Genomic DNA, 7,720 nt, shown 5'->3' with positions numbered 1-7,720 from the left:
GTTAACAAGCTGTAGTTGATGACACCTTGCCCTCATACAAGGTTTACAGTATTGTCCTGTGTGTTCACTGTTGCTGCAGCCTGCTGCTACAGCAAGCAGAATTTTGCTTAAACATAATGGGGTGTCAGTGTAACAGAAGGAGACACTGATGCTTCATTTAGAAAATGTGTACTGCAGTAAATAAACTTTAAGCCAAAAAACTATTTTTCAATATTTTCCTTCATTAATATTCACTTTCAAAAGGAGAGTTAACTGTTATTGGGGAGAGAGATTAATTTAGATGATAAGGCGTGTGGACAGAGATCTTTGATAGTATTGTTTTCTCCGCTTATGCTTCAACGTGATTCTAAGGAAATAGCCTGTATTGAGGCTTGCAAGTATATCTTCTAGAAGCATGTTAATTGCTGAGTGATGACCCTGTATGGTGAGAGCACATTGATTTTTCATCTTTTTGTAGGCTTAAATTAAATATTTGTTTCAGAAAAGGTCATACTTGTTATTTAATTGTGAATTATTAGAAATAATTAAGCATTGGTTTACATACTAGTAAAAAGGATATAATACAAATTTGTCTCCTCAAACTGTGGTACGTTTTTAAGGTTCTTCTGTTATTTATATAGCAATTGCTTTCAGATTGTCCATTTATTTTCCAGTAGGTTGTCCCTGATGATAACTTTCAGATTCTTTTTACACACAATGTCCATCTTTGAATGAAAATACATCGTTTACTTGTAATAATGCTTGCCTTTTTAGCAAATGTAAAAGGCAAATTCATAAGCCAGGTTGGGCCATAAAATGAGAATTTTAATTTATAATTATTTGGGCTTTGGCCAGTTCTCCCTGAAATACTAGGAATCAGGACTTGGTCCCAGTAGACATTTGTATTTGATCCCAAATAGCTTTAAAGTAATCTTTTCCTGTAGAACAGGTAGAACACATGATTTAATATACTGTTGTTGCATGCCATGGAAAGCTTAATCTTGTGTATCAAGTTAGTATACAGTGAAATAGCATACTTTCTTAGATCCAGAGCCTCAAAAGGGCTTGGGTCCCAGCTATGAGGTGGAGTGCCCAACTGTAATTACTCCCTGACATGGTGGTGTCTAACTTGCCTTCAGTTAAAGTTTTCTAGGCATATAAACATGTACAGAAAGTTTGCCTCCATTGTATCACAGTTAAATGACTCGGCACCTATTTTGTGCTCAAGCCTACTTCAGATCCTCAGAAAAGGGTCCTCCAACAGTTTATGGAGAGAGGCTACATTCAATAGGCCTGTTCTTCGACACAGCACAGGCGTGCGCTTGAATACCTTTCATTCAATAATGTAACTCCATTTTGTTAAGGTATGGTAGTCTAAAATCCACTGTCTTTCTGAGTGTGAGGGAATTTCCCCTACGTTTTCTATGCAGGTGACTGTCAGAGTTGGAGGCTTTGGCTAATTTGTTTAAAGGCACTTTCCATCCTTTTATTGAAACTATTCCACTGTGCCATGAACAACCAAATAATTGTTGGAGCAGAAAAAAGTTGAGCAAAACTGTATGAAGGGATTTGGGAATTCTGAAGAGGCTTGTTCTTCAACTTGTCCTTCAAGACGAAGTCCATTTAGAATAGACAGATGTTTTATTGAAAGCACAGATCAAATCTTCAGAGCAGGATTCCTCTTAAATTTTTTTTTTACCATCTTCCTGCAACTCTTCCCCCACTCACATTCCCTCCCACATGGTTGGGAGATTTTGGGCTGCTGCAGTGACTGATGTCCTTCCTGCCTGCCAAAAACTCTTACAAATATCCAATAGACAGTTTTTATTCTAGATCAGTTATTTTCAACTTTTTCTTTAGTGTGTGGACCTCTTTAGAAAATTCACATTAATAGTGTTGTACAGCATATAAGAACTTGTTTTTCTTTATGTACTGTGGACTCTTTTAGAGGCAGTTAGGGGGATGAATTGTATTGTTTACAGAAGAAGCAGCTTTGTTGCATCTCCACGGTTCCTGTCTGAGAATACCAATTCTTTTCAGATAGAAAACTGTATTTAGTGCTTGTTTGCTACTTCACATGACCTGGATTTAGATTAATGACCTCTAAATAAGAAACTTTATCAATTACAAGTAATTAGGTTTAATTCTTTTCACCAGAGAATTTCCAGACCTAATGATTACTCCAGAGTAAATGATTTACCTTGAGTATATAATGTATACATTGTAATATATTGTTCTAGTTCTTCAAATACTCTTACTGTTAGCCTGAGATATTCAATAAAAGCAGTAAACTTAAGTTTAGAGTAGCTTTAATCTTATTCATAAAGACAAGCTGTCTTCAAAGTGTGTGTGTGTACCTGCGTTGTGGGAGTGGGGCATTTAGAAATTATACCTCTAGGGGTCTGGTTCACTTAAAGTTAATTTATTTTCGTATGCAACTTGATTCCTTTTCACTGAGGCTGAAAAAAAAATCAATTTCTATGATACGTTGCTCCTTCAAAGTCATAACCAACGTTGCTGATTCATGACAAGATTACCATGCCTTCAAAAGTTCAATTAGCTCAATCTGAGATAGAATTTCTAAAGGCAATGTTGTCCTTTGAGGTAATATAAATGTCAGAAAAAATGTACTAGCTGAATAAATATCATTCACTTACAGTTAAATACTAAGACTGCAGATGGTTTCTACCTATGGCACTTAAACAAATAGAGCCATATTGTAGAAAAGGTTGCAAATATGCTTTTTAACCCTGAGCATTCTTTTCAAGAAGAAATGATAATAATAAAAATAGGCTTGCAGAGTCCTAAAGTAAGGCACTTCTCCAAGTTGTGTATGTCTTTGTGAAACTTTTTCTGCTTTGTTTGAAATCAAATGCACTAGATTCCATTTATTTGCTGTCACTGGTTTTTGTGTATTAGTGATATTTTAAGTTCTTAAGTTTCACCGAATTCTGAATTGAGCTTCACATAGAGTTAAAGAGAGAAACAACAACATTTCAGTTTTGTAAGAGTTTAGCTGTTTTGGTGCATAGAAGTTTTGGTGTCCAGTGCAGCATCCATGGACCTGGGCTGGGCTCTTCGCTTTTGCACGTCATGGATACACCTCTGGCTCTTCTTTGGAAACGTGACAATTGCATGCTTTGTGCAGACTTCACTTCTGTTAACCTGGTAATGTGAAAAATGGATTTAGGATAAAAGTAGTCATTGGAAAGGGAGACTGAGAGACAAAGTGGTTTAAATGTAGCCCGAGGTAACTGTTTTTCTCCTTGCTTTTTTTTTTTTTTTTAAGAGGGGGAAAAAAATCCCCCAAAAAACCCTGTGAGCTATGGTGACAACCTTAATAAGCTGAGGTGGTCATGCTTGATTGGCAGTTTTATTTGAATGGTTTAGTAAAGTCTTTTATTGTGCAGTAAGTAATATGTAACAACACTGATGTTAATGGTTTGCCTGCATGGTCTCAAAGACTTTCAGTCAGTTGTCGCAATAACGGTTCTGTTTCAGAATCTGTTTGTACTGCTCCTTCTCTTCATGATGCTGGGGAACTTTTGTGTTATACGGTGTATACAGCTTACTGTTACAGATCTAAGGCTTAAGTATAGTATAGGCTTCAGGCTTTCACATAAGCATATGAACAGTGAAAAAGAGACAGTGGAAGTCCTCACAAAATATTGCAGAAGCAGTGTGGTAATGAGCACTTGGATTTTTGGGGGGTTTGTGATTCACTGACACTAGATTCTCTGGATTCAGTATACTTCATAGAATATTCTTCCAAGTGCTGCCTCGGTACACAATGGTATGCCTTGTCCAGATGTTGTCAACATCTTGGCGTCCTTTCTATATCACACCTTAATTTAAGACAATGTAGAAAGATTTAAGGAGACAGTAGAGTGGAGGAAAAGAACTGTGTTTTGTGCTTTTGAGAACCCCTTGTTTCAACTGTGGCCTGAAAACCCATGTGTTGTGAAAAATATACAGAAAATAATTAACGTTGTATTTTTGCTTCAGCCAGACTACGATATGAGGGAACAGGTTGGGATTCCAGTGTTACAGGTGCACAGCTGAAATATATGGGGCAAGGAGGAATAATTTAGAAGGGGTGATTCTTTTTCTAGCATTAAAGCAATTAAAACAATGGACTGGGTTCAACATTCTAATCAGCAAAAATTCCTCAATGAGCCAAAATGAAGAACAGGACAACCTGTCCGTTTTCAGGTCCTGTGCAGTGAAAATGTTGGTGGCATTATGAATCAGTTACTGAAAGCTGTTAGAACTATCGGGCATAATCCGAGCCCTGCAATCTATTTTGAAACATTATTCTCAAAATGGCAGATTTTAATATCGCTTGCCATCTTTTTTCTACTACTGTTTAATGTTTCCAAGATACAGAGCTGTGATAATGACCTACAGAATCTGGTGTAATAGCGCAAGCATTTTTTCCAGGGAATAATGGAGGGATTTCATATGAACAGCTTGGTTTTAGGTTTGATGTTGGAAGAAGTAATTACTACAAGGTAATTGCACTGCTGTTTTCATTTAGAACATTAAGTGACTATTCCAGCACAATTTAGGATGAAATCTGGTCAGATTTTGATATAATCCCATGTAAGTATTAACCTGTAAGAATCATACTCTATCTGATAAACATCCTGGATCCATAAGTGAAAGTGGTAGTGGAAACCAAGCAACACTTCAGATTTCTTACTTTGGTCAAATGACCCTAGTGCTGCACAAGACTTGGGTATTGAAGGAAAAGAGCTGGATGCTGGTTGAAAGTTTTATTTCTTTCCATGACATGTCAGCTTTGAACTTTGTGTGGTATTTGCCTTAATATATATTTGACTTTTTCTTGCTTAAAAATTAAAATATTAACAAAACAAGATTTATGGCTATTATATTTTATTCTTTTCTCAGTGGCATCAGTTTTATTTTTTTGTTTTATTTTAAACCTGAGTGAGAATCCCAGCAGGCCAGTGCACAGTCAGCATAAATCAGAACTTCTGGCAGTGTTCCTTTGTATCCCAGAACTGTGCTGAACATGGGTTTTGTAAGCACAGCTAAAATAAGTCTTAGTTGCTCTGCAGTGAGGCTAAGAGTGCCAACTCAACTAACGGTGTTTGTGTCAGAAACCTGGAAACTGCCCTATGATGTAGGAACTGTCTTTCTGACTATCTTTTGTAATTAGCAGAAATATTAGAATGAGCACAGGACTACAGGAGCTCAAATAGACTGCTACGTTATTCACTAAAAAGTTACACCTTTGATATCATTGTAATCATTGTGGAAATGATTACAGTATTCCAAACCGAATTGTGACTTTAAGTGTTGAGTAAGAGAAGAAACTGGTTAACACTTGAGCAGGAAAGGTTCTCATTTTTTGGACAATCTCAGCAAGAGAGAAATAACTATCCTGACTTCTTCCTAATGTTCTCCACGTTTTTGAAAACTGTCAAAGTTAGAGTAAGCCTGTCATTCTTGCTAAGAGATGCCCTTAAAGTGTGTCACATGATTTTATACAGAATATGCTGTACAAGTATAGATATTTGGAAGACCGTGTGGGACAGGGGAGTGAAAAGTATTTGAAAAGAAAACATCCTGCATCAAATATCAGAAGTATTAGCATAAATAGGATTAATATGGAGTTTGAACAATGGTATTTTTTAAAACTGCAAATAGCCTGAAAATAATGAACTTACTTTAAACCAATCAAAAATATTCATAACCTGGCTTCAGGTTTAGAAATATACTTATCTTCAGCTTAGAAGTATATTTTTGATTGAATTGTGACGTCAGAGAGTGGTCACACAGATATCTATGTAAGAGACAGGGAAATTGGAGAATGTTATAAAACTGCTTGAAGTTCAAAACTGTTTTATGTTTAATTAATAGGTTTATCCAGAAACAACTATTTTGTTTTATAAGGAAAAAGAGCTTTTTTCTGTTGATGATTTTGAAGCACTGCTGCCACCAAGGATGGGCTACTTTCTTGATAGGCCGGTGCTATTTAAAAAGCACACAAAAAGCTGTCAAAGGAAATGCACAAATAAGGGGCATGCGTGTGACTTTTTACTAGAGGTGACCAATAACAAACGTAGTTTATCTGAAGCTTGTAAGGAATGTGATTAGTTTAGGAGATCAGGCATGGGAAAGGAAAATAGGAACACCTGAATGTGGTAACACTTTGTGTTTAATAAGCACTTTGTGTGTAACAAACAGCAGCATTTTGAATTGTGAAAGTCATATTCTGAAGCCATTGACTTGAGATATTTAGATGGGAATTTCAAAGAGTCAAAGCTAAAGGATATGGAAATAGAAATATACACCACAGCAGAGGCTGGTTGTAGGCTTTAGGATAGGCAAGCTGTGAAATGGGCTTGATCAGTTTTATAAAATGTATAAATTGGTAGAAAGACCAGCTTGATATTAGGGTAATAGCAAGACTAGAGAAGGATGACTGGGAAGCATGCAGCATGAAATAACTAAGAGAAAGTTGAATGACTGGCAATTAACCAAATCGTATTTTCCAAAATTAGTGGTTACTAGATTCTTGTTAAAACCAAAACAAAACTCTTAAGAAAAATAAATTTTTATAGTTTGCCAGTTGATCATAACTTACTATATACAGGTACTATATGTTTCATTGGTTGCTAAAATTATTTCAGAACCTCTTGAAAGTATTGAGGAATGTGTAATTGTACTAGTAATATCGTGCTGTCCTTGCTCTATACTGTGGTAACAAAGGACTTCATTTTTCTCTTTTAAATGCTGCTTATCATTCCATGCACTCGTAATCATGTTCTTTCAGCCTTCAACACTTGTATTTTAGTTGATTTCATGAATTATTGTTTACTTTTTAGTTCTGCAGTCTTGCATTTAAGTGTTCTTAGCTCTTGTCAGTACCAGAGATATCTGTATCTTTCATTGACTACATTAACGTAACAGCAGTCCTAAGGCTGGGTTTCTTATTATTTCATGCATTTTCTGAGATTAAGAGACACATCAGGCTGGATGGCTCCGGTTGTCAGCTATTTTCTTACGTTAATGAAGTTAAAATTGAGTTTTGTGGTATCATTTGTATATAATGACTTTAGATTTGATTTTGAATCCGCTGGCATCAATGATTGTGTGAAACGGAGCATCTAATAATATTACAATCAGGGGAAGTATGGCTTAGTAAAATATCAGATTGGAATATAGGGTATTGTCGTGGTTTAACCCCAGCCAGCAACTAAGCACCATGCAGCCGCTCGCTCACTCTCCCCACCCAGTGGGATGGGGGAGAGGATCGGGAAAAAAAAACCTCATGGGTTGAGATAAAGACAGTTTAATAGGACAGAAAGGAATGAAAACCAATTATAATGATAATAATAATATGACAATAGTAATACTAAAAGAATTAGACTATACAAAGCAAGTGATGCACAATGCAATTGCTCACCACTCGTTGACCGATGCCCGGTTAGTTCGCGATCCGCGATCCGCCCCTCCCAGCCAACTCCCCCAGTTTATATACTGGGCATGATGTCATATGGTATGGAATAGCTCTTTGGCCAGTTTGGGTCAGCTGTCCTGGCGGTGTCCCCTCCCAACTTCTTGTGCCCCTCCAGCCTTCTTGCTGGCTGGCCATGAGAAGCTGAAAAATCCTTGACTTAGTATAAAAAATGCTTAGCAACAACTAAAAACATCAGTGTGTTATTAACATTATTTTCCTACTAAATCCAAAACACAGTGCTATACCAGCTAC

The sequence above is a fragment of the Gymnogyps californianus genome, chromosome 4 (genome assembly GCF_018139145.2).
Source record: "Gymnogyps californianus isolate 813 chromosome 4, ASM1813914v2, whole genome shotgun sequence".
NCBI classification, from domain to species: Eukaryota; Metazoa; Chordata; class Aves; order Accipitriformes; family Cathartidae; genus Gymnogyps; species Gymnogyps californianus.
The sequence above is the reverse complement of the archived record's forward strand: the minus strand, read 5'-3'. Positions refer to the sequence as shown.